We start from the raw sequence: 19,312 nt of genomic DNA, 5'->3' as shown, positions 1-19,312 counted from the left end.
GTTTTAAGACGTCATGCAAGCAGCGTTCATGAAATTCATGGCACTTAACAACATAATAATTTAATCTCCTGAACCGCACTGCCCCTCATCATTCTAATATCAGTTAACATGGAAGACACAGTGTCTGATGTTAGTGATGCTTAACTTCATATGATAGTATTACTAGCAGTAGATGATTTGATGCGGGGGGGGTCAGGGAGGGATGCCACCCCCCCCTCTCCGTCTCCTTGTAGCAGAGAGAGTGCAGGAGCAGACGGGTTGTCTGGTTGAATATGTTAGTGGAGTCTGTCTGACGCACTGATCCTTTCTCTGACTGATGCTTGTGAAAGTTAGAATCTAGAAATCCCGACAGGTTGGAAAATAAAGACAAAAATCTAGAAGGAAGAAGTGCACTTAAGAGACCTCTGTAGCCCACCCCTCAACTCTGCTGGAGGCTAGCTGCCGTCAGCATAACACACCAAACCCTCTAAACGGTCGAATTGCATGGTGGGTAATGTAGGTTTTATGAGGTAAAACCATATATCTCTGGTTTTGAAACTGTCCATTGAGGGTCTGATGTTCTGGGAGTGCAATAGTTAATCAAAGGAGTGCCTTTTGCTCATTGTTTTTCACATGTATGGTAATTTATTTTCTTGACAAATTATAGAGTTGCATCTATCACTCTCAAACCTGTTGCCATTTTTCTGTTGCTATTTTTCATGAATGCAGCGAGGTAACATGCACGTAATGTACTACAGGAAGAGGACTTGTGCAATCTTAATGCTGCTTATAAAGCTCTTATTGCTCAATTGCTTCAGACATCGAGAATATTTCCATTTGTGCAGCCATAAAACATTAAGTCCTGCCTTCAAATATTTCACAATCGAATGACTACCTATACTGTGAAAGATGTTGCTCAATAAAGTACACTACCTGCCCAGCACCAAACAGCAGACAGACCAGACACACAGTACCTAGATGGTGAACATCCAAATGGCAGAAGCCACAGTTTTCTGATAAAGGTAAAATGTGTCACGACATGTACCGTTATAAAAGAATCAAAGCGGTGCTACAGAGACGCTCTGGCCCACCAATCATTTTTTCAGACGTAAGAGAACAGGCTTGTGTGGTGCAGGCAGGAAATGTGAAAACAAAATGCAAAAATTACCTTTTCCACTAAATTCGTGGCTCATCACAATCGCAGCGTCTGCCAAAATAATTGCAATATGATTTTTTATTTTTCTGCACATCGTTCAGCCCTAGTAATACTCCTGATATGGGGAAAATATTCTCACAGGAGGTCCACAGAGAGACGAGGCCATCAAAACATTACGGTAGCTCCTATTACTGGAGTCCATTTATTTTAAAGGGCGATTCCCCCCTCTGCTCCCGCGCCAGGTAAATCACAGCCCTGTCTCCTCCGTGTTCTGCTCGGATGAGCTCTACTGCCATTCAGCTTGCCAGGAGGCCCCTCTGTGTCCCTGCTGTCAGATCAGACCTGAGATATGGCTGAGAGCCCGTTCTGTGGTTCTGATGTGCAACCAGGCAGAAAAACTCGGCTGTGTATCAATCAATGCTACCATTACTGTACTACGGCTATGGTCCATATTTAAAGAGCCGTCTTCCAGGAGGATTGGTGGGTTATGAACGAAACTGGACAGATTATGGGTGTTAAAAATGTTGAGTCAAACGGACGTGACAACTACTATATACTTTGGATTTCAAGTTCTATTTTATAGCCTCGTTCTGCCTCTTAATCTGTGATGTTATGATCATATTCATTTTAGAGAATAATTTAGATAATGTGAGAAAAGATGGCGTGTTGATTTGACCGCCGTAGCCACTGCAATAACAGTTGATTTTGTGGCGTTCCTCATTTAGACAGTTGTCATAAATTTTGCCTCCACAGAAATGTATTCAGCGTTCATTTGGCAGGTACAGTATAACGCTTGAAAATTTAATTCCTCGCTTTGATTGCCGTTCCCTCCCTCCAGGGATGTGTCACTTCGTCACTGAATCACTTCATGAGAGGAAGGATTTCATAAAAACACTGAGAAAATGTGACAGATATGGCTGGACGACGGACCAGTGCCCCTGCTGGAAGGTACGGCTCATGGGAGAGGAGGAGGGCATTAATTACATCGAGGCATATATTCTATAGCCGTGTTGGCAGCAATAATTGGATGTACACACGCACATGCACGCGCACACACAAACAAATTAACAGGGCTTCAGTAAAACCTGATGGACTCCTCTGATAAAGCCTGCTGCAGTTCATTTCCTCACACACACACCGACACGAACAGAAACACCTCAAATCCGGCAAAGCAGTTCTTCATGCGTCTGGATAAATTGTTGAACAAATTTAACTGTCATAGTTAAACTGTTGGACAATTTAACCGTCACTGACATTGTATAATTTCATAAGCATGCACACACATACAAACACACAGGCCCGCGCCACACTGAGATAGAAGACTGGTGATTGCTTGCATGCTTTTGCATAACATACCGGGAATACATTATCATAATGTTTTTTAGCTCATTGTCATTTCAAATGGAGCTGCGTCATTTAGCAGCACCAGAGCTGCCTGAATACCACTGCAGCTTCCTCTGCCGCCTAAATGTCTCCATGCCTGTTTACCTATATGCAGAATTAATTAAAAGCACCTATGCTATTTAAGTTCACTGCATTCATAATGCCTCTGTTAGCAACCCAATTTGATTATATGCTAATGAGTGCCAGTTTGCATGGGATTAATTGTGTGGTTGGTGGAATGAGCTCTGGGATAAACAGACTCGTTGGTGTGGGAAACGTGAAAGCTGATATTTTTAACACACAGCAACACAACTTTCAACCAAAACGACCTTCACATCTTGCACAGTTTCTTCGCTGCTAAGGTGGTGTGAAGGGCAGCTAGAGCAAAAAGAGACAAAAGGGATAGCGCAGCAGAAAAGCACGTATACATGCTTACAGTCACCCTGTGAAACTTCCTCTTCTGTAAATGGAGGATCTGTTAATTTACAGTAAATGTGTCATTTTCACTAAAGCAACCAGAATAGACACAATGCCTCTGCCTCCGAAGCACAGGAGCAGGCCAGTCAAAAGTTCAGCTAAATACTTAATTTAGACAATTCTCTCAATGAACCCTTGTTGAATTCCCCAGCTGAGTGTAGTGACATGTAGAGACTCTGATGCCAGACGCATGAAGAAGAAATCATTGAACTCTCTTCAACCTTCCCATCTATCAATTTCCCAAGAGGCCCGAGAAGAGCTGTTTCATTCACTCTGTTTCCAGTCAAAATGATGTGAAATGACTCTCGCACCTCGTTGCCAAATTCAATGTGTTGAAAGGGAAATGCCATAACTGTTTTCAGTAATTTCACATCAAAATCTTCCTTTAATTTCTCAGAAATGCACTAATGAAACTCAATCAACGAAGCCGTCTCCAACGGAGCCCCACAGATACAGAACTTGGCTAAGCCACTCCTTTTCCAGCATTAGGTGATGCATTTTTTGGTGTTAAAAAAAAAACATGATTTTTCCAGAGACACCACATTTGCATCTTGGTTACTAGAATTGATTGCAAAGAATCCAGACTGTGACAGCCCATTACATTTGAAGCATGCTGAAGGCTTTCTGATAGTCCCTCCCGCTCTTACAGGAATAGATCCGCAGCGACTTCCAGGAAGACGCTGCTTGGCGAAGACCTTTTACAGAACTGAAAACACAACTTGTCCTTTTTAGACTTCCAGTTTTGTACAGATTAACCAAACAAGATCTAATCTGATAATTAGTGATCTTTAGTTACACCTTTTGTTACCTTTAGGCTAAATTAAGCTAATTGGCAAGGGTGGACACAGACACAGTTCCCAAAAGATCTAAATTCTCCTTTAACATCTGGATCAGAGACCCCAATGAAATGCCATTTACTTGTGAACTGCACCTTGAAACGGCACTGTCTGAATTTGGTTGCAGGTTGGCAAAAACCGTGGATTCTCTAAAGTCGGAACAAATGTCTAATTGAATCTTTCCTCTCATCTCGCTCTTTTTAATAGCAAACAACAGCGCACCAAATATTCAGCTAGCAGGTCTTGCATTTTTATCTGCCACTTTCACCAGCTGAAATGACAAACATTGCCAGGAGCAGATTATATCAACTGAAGCCGGTAGTTAATTAACGGTAATTCCCTAAGTACTTTACCCAAAGGCCAAACAGAAACTCTGGTTATTGTCTATTGTTGGGAACACTAGGCTGCAGCTCAAAACTGCAGTGTTTACGCCTCGTCATCCCACAAAAAGGTGATTACAGATCTCAGTGAGTTTTGGTTAATTCTAACTTTGTTTGTGATGAACCCTGAACCTGAATAGATTTGATAAGGGATTGGAAAGGATTCAGATTTAAAAAAATTGTTAGGGTCCTATTCCAAGCCATTTCAGATAAATAACTACATGTTACTGGCAGCAGACTGTACAGTCGTGCAGTCATAATGAAGCCTGACAGGAAGTGCAGGATCCTGTCTGGCTGCGATTTCTTTCTGGGGAGAAAAACAATTATCCTTCTACGTCCATTTTATTCTCTCTCTGATAATGTCACAAGTTGCCATGACAGGGAAGAAAAAAATCTCAATACCAGTAAGCAAACGGGGAAAAAAATAGCATATCAATACATGGCTGACTCAAAGAGAAGTGGACTGTTCTGACAGGATGCTGCTCAATTCTTATAGTGTGTGTCTGTATGTGTGATGGTGAAGATAAGAGAGTAAACATAAACATACAAACAACAGCATACAAGCAGGGCTGATTTTTGCTGCAGGAGCATAATGAAATATCTGGAGAGAAAAGTGCGAACACATCAAAAATCCAGAATGTGCAGACAGGAAGTGAAATTGTTAGACAGGGCAGTCACTTACACCGTAGACACACACTTAGACACACACACTGAGTTTATTCAGCTTCAGTAATCTCTCCGCAACAGCTGATACTGCGAAGGGGAAGTAGAACAGTGCACATAGAGGAAGCCGGAGCTCCCAACTCTGTTCTACGCTGGCACATTTGAATATAAACCTCACACAGGCTAAAAGATTTCTCTTGCCTGCACACATCTAAGTCACAGTCCAATCTAATCCCAATTAGCCTGCAGTTGGAGGCGATGTATGTGCCACCATCAAACCTGCTAAATTGTTTACGCAGATTCACACAGGTACAGATGTGAATTCGAACCGACAAGTACGGACTCACATTAACATTTTGGGACTTCGGCCAAAGCTGACACCCAGATTGAGTTATGGTAAGTGAGCATGTGTAGCCTCTACATGCAGATGGATGCTGGGAAAACAAAACACACACCTAGGAAACTTTTTTTTTTTAACAGCCCGAATTAAAAAATAAAATAATAATAATCCGCTTTGACGTCTAGATGGTACTGATCCCGTTCTTTGTCAATGCTTCCGCTGGTGATGAGGCTGTTGAGGAAAGTTGTCGCGGACGCCTGCTGTTCTTTTTAATGAGGCGCAGCCAAAACCGAGAGATGCAACAGCAGGTGAAGTGTGACACTGCAGCACTTGTGTTGTGGATTTCAGCGTGTAAAAATACCAACACGGCGTTCAACGCGTCCCCTTCCACAGAAGCGGGCTCGGCTCTGATGACACAAGCCAATCAAACGCTGGTTGTCTCCTCGATTCATCGATTGATCGCTCAGTCGATAAAAACGCCAGGAAACTGTGAAAAATTCAAGGTGGCGTCTTCAAATACTTTCAACTTCTGATCATTTAAGTCAAGGAAAAGCAGCAGATGCTCACATTCATGTTGTGGATTAATTTTCTGTTAATCAACTGATGGTTGCAGCTCCACAATCAACAGCTTGATTGTACTGGCCTTGCTTTGATATGTAATTAGTTCAACACTAATGCAATAATGACTCCACGATACAACTAGTATGTTGGTTTAGTCAGTACAGCACAGAAGTGTGCATTGCTCTTATCGTTGATGTTTAAAACACTGTCAGCATTTCAAGCCTCTTGTTCAGTAAAAGCAGCCAGTTTAACAGTCTCTACTTTCATGAACAATGATCAGCATTTTGTTTGTCTTGCAATAATTTCAGGACTTGCTTCCTGAATTCTCTCACACTTGTTTTTTTTCAAAATCTATTTTCGCTTGTGCAGCTGAAATTGCTTCACCCTAACAAGTCCAAAGAGCTCGTCCGCTCATGCGAAATAGCCGAGAAGAAGCTTGATTTTACATGCAATTGATATTTCAGAGGTCTAAAACACAATTTCCTGGTCAGTAAGCAATTCAGGTCTGTAATAAATGAAGGGGACATGACACGAATGAGACAGACACGAACACACTGGGATATTCTGAAACTCAGAGAGGACATTATCATGTTTACAGATGCCGTCCATGCCGCATATTAGTATTGCAACGAGGCCAAAGAAGCTATTTTCCCTCTTGATTATTGGGGTGACGCGAGAATAAACATGAAGCACGGTACATCTACTGGAGCTGGACAAGCATCCATTTAACTGAGCCTTTAAAAAACCAGGAAAAAGCAACAAAGACAAAATGCTCCGACTTATCACAGCAGTTTCTCTTGACGCAGACAGATTACTGCACACTGCTTACTTCATACCTGCTGTTTTGACAAAAGGGTTTCTACATTTCCTTGTACCTGCTGTTATATGTTATGATTTAATCTTACCTGTGACTCAAAGGGGCTTACGCTTAAAAAATGTCTCAACTGTTGAGTAATGAGGATTTCACCCACAACTACGGACACTAAATCAGATTAAGGGGACCTTAATATTGCGTCTGATGGAATGAGAATCAGTCTTAATCTGAAAAGGTAGGTTCACTCATATGGCATATTTCTTCACTTACATCTAGTGCTATCTACCCACTCTTTATAGGGACTATCTCTCTGTTATAAAGCTGTTTCAGGGCAGCCTTGTAGCCGTGCAGTTTAATGTAATAGCAATGTTCCTGCCTCCTCTGGTTGAGGACCTTTGTTCATGTTTCACCCCCCCTCACTTCCTGTTAACTCCCTGTTCTTCTTGATCTAATAAAAAAAAAAATGTGCCCTCAAAGTGCTTTTAAAAAAGTCAATAAACACTGTTCACACCAAGGTCTGTGGATTATCCACAGTAAGTGGGACACTGTTCTGTTTCTAGAAGTTGCTTCTGAGTGTTTTTTGATGACAGAAAGAAAAGCTTAAATCTCCACAATCGTTTGAAATTATCTGAAACAATTATTATTATTAACAAAATAGTCGCTGATTTATAATCTGTTGACTGGCTAATCAATTAATCAGCAGCTTGTTTCAGCTCTGTGTTTGGGTTGCAAGAGAAAAATCTCAAGATCAGACGTTGATGCTTGTGGTGATGAGGCGGACAATTCATCACGCAGCCTCCGACACACCGAAGCATGTGTTGATTCACACTCTCATCCACCTCCTTTTCCTCACAGCAGCCATGTTCCAAGGTAATTGAACAGATGAAGATGTCAGGCTGGTTTGACAAAGCGACCCAGCATCCCCCACACACACCCCTCCTGTCTTTGCGATGGGGATAATTAGGCCGACGTGGCTCCAAAATAACACACCCTTGAGTCTGCACGGCCAGGAAACTAAGCACAGATCTGTGTCCATCGGTGTGTGCAGGTCACACAAGTTTGTCTCATGCAAATGCAATGCTGCTGCTCAAACAACCATTTGGGTGCCTTTAATCTTAATCCTACCAACTGGGGTACCTGCACACCCCACAGGTATACTTTTAATCATATCATCTTTATTCTATCATTCATGACTTTGTTGATCACCTGATGACTTCATACCCTTATTTTCCAAAAGAAAAGCCTTAAGAATCCTTAAGAATCACACATATCAGGGGGTAGGGGGACTCTGGCAGTCATTTTGAGGGAGACAAAACACAGCAGACACAGATTTCCTCATGAGTTCTGTCGACGACCCTAAATGCTGCTCTACCGAAGGTAAGACGATGCTCAAAGTCAGAAAATACAACACATCATTTCATAATGACACATTTTATGACCATCAAATAAAACGTTTATGTTCTATTATACAAGATAAGACTGTGAAAAGTCAGTCAGAGCGTGATCGGGACGTGGTGGGAGCGAGGGAAAGAGCACAAAAAATACATTTTAGAGGCTGCAGAGGAGGAGGAGGAGGAGTAGAGGTACACGAGGAGAAGAAGAACACAACCAATGTTTACTTAAAATTATTGAAAACTAAATGATTCCAGAATGAAAGGTATGTACTTTGAATAAAAGCTGCCATTTGTATGAAAGAAAAGGAGATATTTTTGCTTTACATAATATGCAAATTAACTGCCTATTTTCCTAAAATAGTAATAATCTGTTTTTTTTTTTCAGATGACATATTACATAATAATGTTTGAGAAGAAATAACATTTTGTTATGATGGTGTTTCTTGCAGTAGTTCATTCTCAGGGTCTCCGGGGACCTCAGTCTGTAGCTCCTGTGCTCTGTGTTAAATATGCAGGACGGGGTTTAAGATGTTCAGCTCAAAACATGCTCAAGCTAGGGGCTAAAAATGCTGGTGGTTACACAGCCAGAATCACCACATTCGCCTGTGTGAACTCCCAAAAACTGCCACATGCAGCAGCTCGAGTCACGTCAGCTTCATGAGAGCTGACGGGTCTTAAAGCCTCCCTGGACAGCAAACACGATGCCGGAGGTTGTCGAGAAAGGCAGTTATCCCATCGCACCCGTCACTCGAGCTGTTCACCTGAATGCTTTGAATGTTACCTGCGGCTGCCCACGTGATCGCACCAGTTTCAACAGCTGCACACACACACACACACACAGCAGCTTGCATTCACTCAGCTGAATTAGTATTTGTCAAGCAAGCTCATTTATTGCTCAAAAAACTAATAACAAACCTACAACATCAAATTACGTCCACGAAAGCAATATGTACAAGAAATAACAGGACAAATTAATTATTTTAAAAAATTATTAATGACTGCAAAACACTGAGGACTGAATTAAAATGATCAAAGAATCAAAGTAGAGGCACGGTGGAGATTTAGAGCTGGAATTATTTTTGCGGCTGTAACAGGGGACTGTCTCTGACACGGACGCATTATTTGTTTTAACTCGAGAATACACTCGAGTAAAAATCACAGCCAGCAAACCACCTCTGGCTACTCGACAGTCCGCAACAATCGATGGGCAACAACAGAAAAGCCATTAGTAATAAAAATTCATTTCATCATGAAATGACAGCAGGGACGTAGGGACCCATTCTGCTGTTGGGTTTGCAGAAATCCACATTAAAAGCATACGATTATATCTTTACTGTTGACAAACACTTGAGTAAATTACACATAAATGCCGGCTTGATAACGTTCCAAAGGAAAAGCCCAAGAAAAGCTCCACAAGTTGCACGCCACCTCTCCAAGATCGCATGACAGTCGGTCTTTAAAACACAATGACATCCACACTCTGTTCTCTGCCTGCCCGGCCACAGCGGCTGCTGCTGCTGCTGCTGCTGCTGCTCAGGCCAATTACACAGTTTTTCCTCCAGTTAGTCCAAAACACCACTGCTGATGCCACGAGTTTAGAAGCAAGAAACTTCCATGAGATGCCTATCAGACGAGGCACTACTCTATTAATGAGACAGACAGTGGCAAAAAAAAAAAAAAAAAAAGACTTGCATTTACAGGGAAAGGTCACAAATATTTAGCATACCATACACACTAAACTTTCAAATGATTCTTTCTTCACTGCAAGACGCCATTAGTCTCGAAACGCAACTCGCACAGAACAGACTCGTGCTTGGGCTGGATAAGAAATTTGGCTCCACATTCTGGTTTAATGAACTTGATCTTTGTGTGAACCTCACTGACGCACATGTTGACACAGAGTCAGGTGGGAATGAACGCAGGGAGGAACTCCTGCTAATGATACGATCAATATGATGATGCTGATTCTTACTCGCTCAAAAAGGTTGTGACGGCTTATGCGAACACGGCATTTGTCAGGTTATCACCACCACATGAACACACTAGAAGACAGAAAGACTTTGGGAATAAAGTGTGTGCATCAATACAGCTGAAGCTGATGAAAAGGGATTTGGGGAAGCATGTTCACTGTGATGAATTACCAACATAAAGGTTTGTGCAAGTTGATTTTTTACTCAGACGAAACTCATGAAAACAGATGGCCGACTGACAGAATATGATGTGCTGTAGAAAATAGCTGATAGTGATGTAAAGCAGCATCATGCATTAGTTTAAAGGACCAAAAACTGGAGCTTTGCCCTTGTGAATCATTGTTCAGGATAACAATAAGGCTCAAAATGCGAATTAGAAACTCTTTACTTAGAGAACCTGAGCTAATTAAACTAATTCAACTTTATTTATCATAAAAAAAGGCTGCATGTTTTTCTAGGTTCCCTTGATTGATTCATTATAGTCTCAAAGCTTTCACATCAAATATTGCTTGCAGTCTGAATAAATGTGACTATAAACAGAACATCCACACACGCTGTAGACACACTGCCACTGGAGAGACTGTAGACAAAGACTTCAATTAAATTACATTCACAGAGCATCTGCTCTTAATGCGGAACTTTAAGACAATTTTCATCCCTATTTCCACACTGTCATAACATTCGACTATCAGCTGCTCCTGTTTCAAGACGCCGCCGTCAGCACCACTGATCGGCAAGCGACGTGTCGAGACTGCAGTCAGCCTATCAATCAGACACAGACAGGTGACACACGAAAGGAAAAGCTTTAAGAAACATAACTCACGCAGATTCTTCCATACAACACATCAGGGGTCGCTGAACGGTTTGACGAGCACGTGCTACAGCCTTCACAGTCTACAGATCTCAACCTAGTTAACCATTTGTTAACACCTCAGGTCCTGTTGCTACACCTGTGAAAGCTTTCCTTCTCATGCAGAAACTTTTAAAGCATTTGAAAACCTTGCAAAAAAAAAAAGATCTTAAATATGCTCTTGATGGCTACATGCATGATATTGTGCCAAAGGACTGAGGCTAAAGCTGCTTGCCCCAGGCAGTTAGCATCACCAGAACACGACAAGAAAAGCAGAAAGAGTGGAAGGTTTAGCTTCGACCGTGACAGCAGCCAGGACAGTGTGGAAATACAACACAGTGCTGGTTGTAGAAGGGCTTTTTTTATAATGTAACCTTTAGCATCCAAAATGACTGTAGTATGTTTACAATGTGCTTGGAAGTAATGCTCAGTTCCTGCTGTAGGTCGTAAAGCTTCCACTACAGCAGACAGACAGACAGACTGACAACCCATTTCCTTCATGTTTGCTCTGTTTGGAGGGTTAAAAGCAGAATTTCACTCTGACTACGGCCTCGTGCACTCTGTTTTCACATTTGTAGAAACCCAAAGCTTGGCAGGCCTGGTGTGCATTGTTACAATTTCTAGGCTGTGATTGGATGCTCGCTGTGTGTGTGGGTGCGGTTTAGGGAAAGGCCTCCGAGACATTTGGCACTGACCATCACCAAAAAAAATAAATAAATAAAGAATCTATGTCAAGGAGCACTCGAGCCATTCTGGGAGCTTATGACGGCCTTACTGAGACACTTCATGTTTAATGTTTTCAATTAATTTGTCATCCAACTCAAGAGACTGTTCTAATCCAGCTGCCAGTTCAACAGAGGCACACAACAGACAGAGTATCTGGACTCTTGACGTGGATATAAAACCACAAACGGGATCAGATCAGGATCAAATGTGCGTCATGTGTGGCTACAGCAACACACAGTATTGTACTATTGTGGCTGCTTGCCCGCATCCTCTTCTTGATTCGTTGCCGTGATCAGCCCGTGAAAGCCCTAATGACATCATCAACCATAGCCCACTACCTGCAGTAGTGCCATCCCGCAGCCCGTTCAGCTGAGCCAGCAACTCTGCTCGGCTGATGTATAGCAGCTGTCGAGCCGTCCCCCTCTTTCATCCCGGACTTTATCATTTCATCGCACACCGGCGACACACACACACGCGCAACTGCACGCCCACACACACAGGAAGTCTGAGTGAAGAAGGCAACTTAAGATCTGAAAATAATATCACTATAAACACGGTGCCGTTGTCTACAACCTGTGTTTTTTAACAACTGATTAGCATTACTCCAGAGAGGTTTGAATCCCAGGAGTGTATGACATCATCCATAGGAGGAAGTCATTAGAGTGGATCAATACTCTATTCCCTACAGATGAAGACCAGCCACAGGACGCAGTAGCAGGGCAGGCCAGGATTAAGTTAGTGCATGGGAGACCAAGAGAAACGACACCGTATGATACCTTCATTATGTTATTACATTACGGCCCATCCAGACGCTGATACTACAAGACTAGCAGTGAACATATTCATACAATTATAGTCCAGGATCAGATAGCAGTCTGAGACAGCTGCACAGAGTCCACACAGAACTGAAACCTTGTGGTACGATTGCAGCTGCCATATGGTGCTAATTTTGTTAATATACTTTTAATTAGTTCAGTTCAAGATCAATTAAAAAAGTACAACTTGCTAAGCTGGAAGTCAAGTAAAAGAGGTAATAGCTGACGACATCACGGTTTCCTCACGGTCACAGGAGTCCAGGAAAACCCGCATCCTGAGTAAGCACATGCTCGTGTAAAAGCGGACAGGATAAGGTTTTTGTGGGCGGGATACATTCCATGTCTGCAGAACGCAATCAATGTTATTTTAGAGATTAACCACCGGAGTGAGGAGACAGGGGTGAGCAGGTGCAGTGTGAGTCAGAAAGCCACGTACGCAGGTGCCATTTTGAAGCAGGTTCACATAAAAAAATAAAACAAATTCAAACATGTTCGGACCGAAGAAAAATGCTGCTGATCTGTTCGGCTGCGAGTCAGAAGTGGTGTGGTTAACTGGAACATGACACACATCCTCCAACAACTCTGAGATGATGTACAGGACGTACAGGGAAAAAAGGAAGTAAGTGTGTGTGTGTGTGTGTGTGTGTGTGTGTGTGTTTGTTTGTTCGAGACCAGGCTAGGACAAGTTACAGTGTTTTTGATAAGGATAATCTGCTTACTTCAAACAATATGACAAAAATCAAAATGTGTTGTCGAGTAACCTCATTTTTTAATTCCAATTCATCAATTAAGAAAGGTTTATCTGAAACAATGAGTCAATTAACTGATTATTTGCAGCTAAATTGATATTTGACTTAGTTCATTTTTCAAGAATAAGAAGTCACATTTTGCAGCTTCCTCGTCTTCTATGATGTAAAATGTAATATATTCAGGTTTTGGACTGCTGGTCGGACAAAACAAGACATTTGAATGAGTCAGCCTGGGAAACTGTGATGGCCATTTCTGTCTATGCTGCCCAACATTTTATAGGCCAAGAAATTAGTTGAGGAAATAACAGACAGATTCAACAATGAAGGAAACGATTATTAGCTGCAGCCTGATTATAGAACCCTACCAAAAAAAATATCACCCACAAAACTACGGGAAAAAAGGTGGTTAGGCTTGAAAAATGAGTCAACATCAAAGTATTTCATTTTCGGCTCTATGCTCTTTGAACACGCTGTATGTCATTAGCAACAACAGACATCAGCTGTTGTGCAGTTGGAACTAATTAGCCAAAACACAAATGTGGACTACGGCGGGTGAACCAGAACTAAAAACCCTGTTCTGAAACTCTTCTGCAAGTCAAAAAATGTTTTCATCTGTTGTTAAATTGAATTGGATTGAAACGGTTATACAATGGCACAATAGGGGCTGTCAAATCCATCCGCTGCTCCATATTGTAAAATACTGTGGGAGGCACATTTCAGCATCACAACCAATTGTGTCAAACAATGAGGGCAGTTAATTGGCAGAAAGCTACTATCGGAGCCTTCAGATACTTTTGATTGCATTCTTTCCACCCTCCAATTACTTTCCTCAGAACCTATCTCTGAAGGCAGAAAGTATGAGTTAATTTGCAAGCGCACAATGGCACAGTCCATTAAGACTGCAGGCTCCTGCGCTCGCAGTTTCAGCAGCTCAACGCAGCCTCAGTCGCCCTCCTCCTCCTGTTTGAAATCATAATCGTGGCTTTACTTTCTCATTTCTCGCTGTAGCCGGTCCCGTCAGGACGACTGACAACCCCTGAGTCTGTTGACAGCTCGGGCTGCTCAGGGTCTGGAACAGATGAGATTTCTCGTGATGGGAGAACGCTTGTTGATACCAGCGAAATCCCTCTTTGTCAGAGGGCGCATAGTCAGCTGGTCGTGAAGGAAGACCAGGACAGGAAGAGCAAGAGGGAAGAGGGGACGGTTGTAAGTGTATGATGTGGTCATAAGAGAGGATTTTATGCTGCAAATAACGAGCTGGTGCATGTGCAGTCAAACTTTTGGGGAAAAAAACACCTCGATACAGCACTTTTTCTTCCCATCTTGACTGAGAATAAGTAGACACCTAAGTTTAATGTCACTTGATGTGGTTTCCTACTTATTTCAGCCTGCCATGAACAAAAAAATCCAACCCTGAACATTTGATATTATTGCAGTAATTTCACTATTAATATAAAATATCTGTGCACTCAACACGAAAAGTCTGACAAGCTGAAAGCCGCCTGTGAATAAAATTCTCTTCTTTATTTCTTCTGCTCCTGCAGATTAAAAGCGTTCCCAATTACTTCTTTATCAAAGTCAAGATACTTCTTTGTTCAACTCAAGTACGCAACCAAGATTAGAGCTCCAGCTGGCTGCCGACAGAAAGGCCACCGTCCGTGGCTGTTGTTCAAACACTCAGCTGACTCAGAAACTTAAACAGTGTTTGCGTGGAAAAGAAGCCTATGTGGTAATCCCACGAGAGGGGGCAGGATTAGTTACACAGCAGCACAGCGGAGAGAATAAGCATTGTGCTATCTGCAAGTTTAAAGCGTGCACACTCCACAGATACTGTCAGGACAATGAGGCTTCTTATCGCAACACGACCTCAGCGTTTCACACCACTGGCAAAGGCATAACCAGAGGCTACAGTGATGTAACACACCCAGGCAGACACAGCTGGCTCTTGCCCCGCCAGGAGCTGAACGCCACACTGGAGCCTACATCACAGCGAGGATGGACTCAGAGGAAGCTGTCTGTGACACGAAGCCAAGACTTGTCACTTTGGAATGAAGGTGAGTGAAGGGTTTGTCCGCCTGCTGAAGAAAATTCATAAATGCCACAGTGAGCATCCGCACAGTGGAAGTGCAGCCTACACAACAGCTACATCTTTGAAAAGATCTAAACATGCTGCAACTGCAAAAGGTACAATCACACACAGCAGAGGTGGAGCAAGGCGGGACAGCTGATCCTGCAGCCCAGAGGAGTGTAATGTGAGAGCCACAGTCACTAATAACTGATTATTGGGTCTGATAGTAGATTCGATTTTACAGTTTAATCCAAGAGTGGCTGAAAATCTAAAAGCAGGCTTGCTGCTGGTTTTCTTCAGTGTGGGAGCAGTGCAACCAGGACTAAGCTTGGCTTTATTATGGTTCATTATAAGGGACCATCAGGCAGGAGAGTGGATGTGAAAATAGAGTAGCAGATAGTCTGAGAGACAAAGGAAGCTGCTGAGCGCACAGCTGTGGTCCATCATGCAAATCTGACCATTAACATCGCAATCAAAATTGATCCAGTGTGGTGACCTCAAAGGGGACAGAGACGCTGCTCTACCGCACGGCGAGCCCTCATCTGTTCATATGGCCGTCAGCAGCATCCCAGATGGGGAGAAACGCTGAAACGAACCGCGTCGGAATGCAACGCGTCAGATTTTCACGACCTGTCCCATCTTCCTGCGCCGCAAACTGAGCGTCGGGGAAAACTAACAAAGGCTCGCTCGGACACAGCCGACATCGCGCCTCCACTTCAGTCCCAAGCACACATAAACGGACGGAGCCGAGCGTTAAATTCATGAGGAGCAGCAGCCTTTTCAGCGGACACATCGCGGCTAATGGCTTTTTTTTTTTTTTTTTTTTTTTTTTTTTTTTTGCTGCAGAGCGCACCGGCGGCTGACATTCAACTCAATTTTCATACCTTAATCACAAGGGGCGACGGTGACCGCGGCCGGGGAGCGACTCTCGGCGTCACCAGCGGCCAGTTAGAACTAAAAAAGGAGCAAATTCTCACGCATTCACATCCCAGCGCAGTCCAGACGTCCGTCCGTGAGTCCGTCCGACCGAGCGACCGCCAGCCGCCTCCGGTTAGGCTGAATAAAGCGAGAGGCGCAGCGGAGACCGGGCAGCCTCAGTGCGGACGCACGCGTAGCTGCATCGGGCCAAATGTTGGTCCTTATTCCAACTAAGAGAGAAAAGAAGACACTCACCGCTGCGTTTGCCACCGAATGACGACGTTTTGTTTATTACATTGCTCCCGCTGAGCAGCTGTGTGTAGTGGTGCGTCACGGACTTCCGCGTTAAGATGGAGTGGAAAAAAAATGCGAGAAAATAACGAAATTAAAGGACAGGCGGCGCACGCGGGCGCACTGAGGGCTGTGCGCTACTGAGGAGAGGAGGATGAAGGCGGTGATGATGATGACGGTGGTGGCAGCAGTGCTGGGGAGTGTAGCCTATGATGATGATGGCAGATAAAATATTCAAAGCTCAGCTAATACATAATGTTTTCTATCAATTGCGTATGGCTGTGAAAACCTGGCCAGTGGCACCACTCTTATCAACCCCACCCCAACCCCAACTCTTATCAACACCACCTGCAGCACATTATGGAGCATTTAGCAGCTAAAGTATCTTCTCTAATAATTTCAAATGTAGTTTTGGAGACTTTTTAAGCTTCGAACCTTCAGGAATTAAGCAAAGACAAGTAGGCCACACGTTTTCCAGTAAAACTGCTGCTGTTTGTCAGCTAAGAAGAAAGTGTGACAGGGCTGAGAGACAATGGAGGAAAAGTAGAATAAATGACCACTGACATCTTGAAGTTTCACATGAGAATTTACAATAATGCTGTCAGAAAAAGAAAGACAGGCCCGTTTCTCCGAGATCATTTCTGAAAACAAACACAACCCCAAAGCCTCCACGATCAAGACTCTTTGGGGTGCTGCTGCCCTATTTGAGTGCTGCATTTGGTCTGATTGATCACGGCATTTTTATCAATCGGCTTGAGAATGGGCAGGTCTCTGAGGATGACTGGTTTTCCTCATACCTGTCAGGCGACTTTGTGTCACAGACATTTGACATTTAATGCGGTGTTCCTCAAGGAAGCATTCCAGGTCCTATTCTTTTTTCCTTTTGCATGCTCCCTCTGGCCAACATAATTAGTCAACGGTCACTGTTATGCTAATGATATGCAACTATATATCTCTGCTTCACCAGACAACTGCAGTTCTTTAAATGTTTTCTTTACCTGTCAATTGATAGTAACATCTGCATGGGTAAACATTTCTGAAGAAGGAATGAGCAGAAAGAAAAGCAGAAAGGCAGAGACTAGGGTCAGTGTTTGGTAGCTTGTCCAAGCAAATCTAAACATGTTACAGACCTGAAAGTGGTTCTAGACTCTTAAATAGCCTTTAACAAGGTTGCAAACACGTTTTCTGAGGAAGACTGCCAGAATCACACCGTTTTTAACTCAGAACGAGGCCAAAATGCTGACGCTTTTATTACTAGGCGCTTAGAATATTGCAACTCTCTTATATTACTGCTCTCCCTGATAAGCCTTTAAGAAAATTATAGATAATTCAGAACCCTGCAGCCAGGAGTTTGACTATTACAAAAAAAAAAAAAAAAAAGACAGAGGCATCACATTATCTCTGTGCACGCATCACTGCACTGGCTACCTGTAGCTTTTAGAAATGTTTAAAACTCCTTTAATTTGTCCACAAAGCCTTATGTAATTTGGCACCTTCATACATCAGCCACTGCTTCTCATTTTATGCCCAAACAAGAACTCTCAGTCCATCCACTGCCTCTTTGTGCATTATTCATGGTTTATTGTATTGTGCTGTTGCTATTGTTAAACTACTTTTTTACTATTCTTATTATTATCATAATTCTTATTATACATTGATTTTATTGATAACATATTATAATCAAAGAGCTAGAATACATGTTTTCCTCTTTTCATACAGTTCATAGAGACCAAACGGAGCCAAAAGGAGAGTGAATTTTGGATTTTGGCTACATCATCAGGTGGACATCTGACTCCAGGTGAATGCTAATGCTGCTGCGTCTGTCTAAAGTGCAAACTGGCAAGCGGCTTTCCACCGGCCATAACTGTGGCCAAAACAATAACTGTATGAAGCTTTAAAGCAACAATTTGACATTTTGGGACACAGTCCTACTTGTAATAAATTTCTGGTGGCGGGTTCAATAAAAAGATTGATATCATACTCATATGAGTGTGGCGTCAATATTCTCATCTCAGGCAGAAGGTGAATTTTTTCATATTTCCCAAAATGTCAAACTATTCCTTTAAAGATGAAAATAAACATATTTATCATTTATTATCTTTGACATTTTCTATTATACATTAGATTTTCTGGAGATTACATAATAGATTTCTTATCAGCCTACAGAGGACAACTTCCAGGAAACAGTTGTCCTCTGCAGGAAACAGTCCCACCAGACTGTATTTATATATTTTAGTACAATGGTCATTATTGCAGATTATGAATGGCCTACAGCGTACTGTATGACTACCCTAACTTGGGTGAATCACATGATGTACTGTAACTCCACAGCAAAAGAGCCCCTCATTCACAGCATGTTGGGAGAGTCTCACTTATTAGACGGGGGAATGTATCCTCCGTTGACTCAAAGCCTCGGCCCTATCTCTGTGAAACCTGTCATTGTGTTTGGGCTTATTACTGATGCACAGTCCGCCACGCTGTCCTTGGGGGTGGGACAACGGAGCCTCTGTGCTCATTCTGGACGATGTGGGCACCTTAGAAGTGAGTCTGCCAAATTGTCATGCATGTGTCTCTGCGCCAGAAAGATAGGCCTACCACTCACGCTGTGTGGCATGGAGAGATAAGGATGAGGCTTGTGTTAAAGAGAGGCACGAAAGTGAAACATGGCCGTCGTGTTGAGACTAAAAACAGCTTTTTCACCACATTTGCAGGACTTTAGAAATCCAAATAGGCTGCTAAGAGCAGACACAGAGAGAAGCTTACATATAGTCATTCCAGGCTGACAAACAACAAGAATTGCTGCGCTTCGGATTAGAGCGGGATGTATGAGATCAGCTGGGAGGACTGCAGGGCATAATAGCAGGAAGTTGGCATGCCAAGCCCAATGAAGTATGCAACATAGGGTTCTTAAAAAAGAGGAGGCAGAGGAAGAGAGAAAGAAA

At 42.8% G+C, this 19,312-nt stretch overlaps 1 protein-coding gene and 1 long non-coding RNA gene across 2 annotated transcripts in view; one reads left to right on the top strand and one right to left on the bottom strand.

The window, feature by feature from the left end:
- Positions 1–16,453, bottom strand: part of march8 (membrane-associated ring finger (C3HC4) 8) — an 81,295-nt gene extending 64,842 nt beyond the window's left edge. Inside the window, exon 1 of the mRNA XM_041947302.1 lies at positions 16,335–16,453. The gene's annotated coding sequence lies outside the window, so the exon portion shown is untranslated. The remainder of the gene's footprint in view (positions 1–16,334) is intronic.
- LOC121613709 overlaps positions 14,852–19,312 on the top strand; it is a 30,539-nt gene continuing 26,078 nt past the window's right edge. The window contains exons 1-2 of the long non-coding RNA XR_006007211.1: positions 14,852–15,147; positions 18,090–18,168. This is a non-coding gene — a long non-coding RNA (uncharacterized LOC121613709). The remainder of the gene's footprint in view (positions 15,148–18,089; positions 18,169–19,312) is intronic.

The sequence above is a fragment of the Chelmon rostratus genome, chromosome 11 (genome assembly GCF_017976325.1).
Source record: "Chelmon rostratus isolate fCheRos1 chromosome 11, fCheRos1.pri, whole genome shotgun sequence".
NCBI classification, from domain to species: domain Eukaryota; kingdom Metazoa; phylum Chordata; class Actinopteri; order Chaetodontiformes; family Chaetodontidae; genus Chelmon; species Chelmon rostratus.
This window is presented reverse-complemented; position numbering and strand designations above follow the sequence as displayed.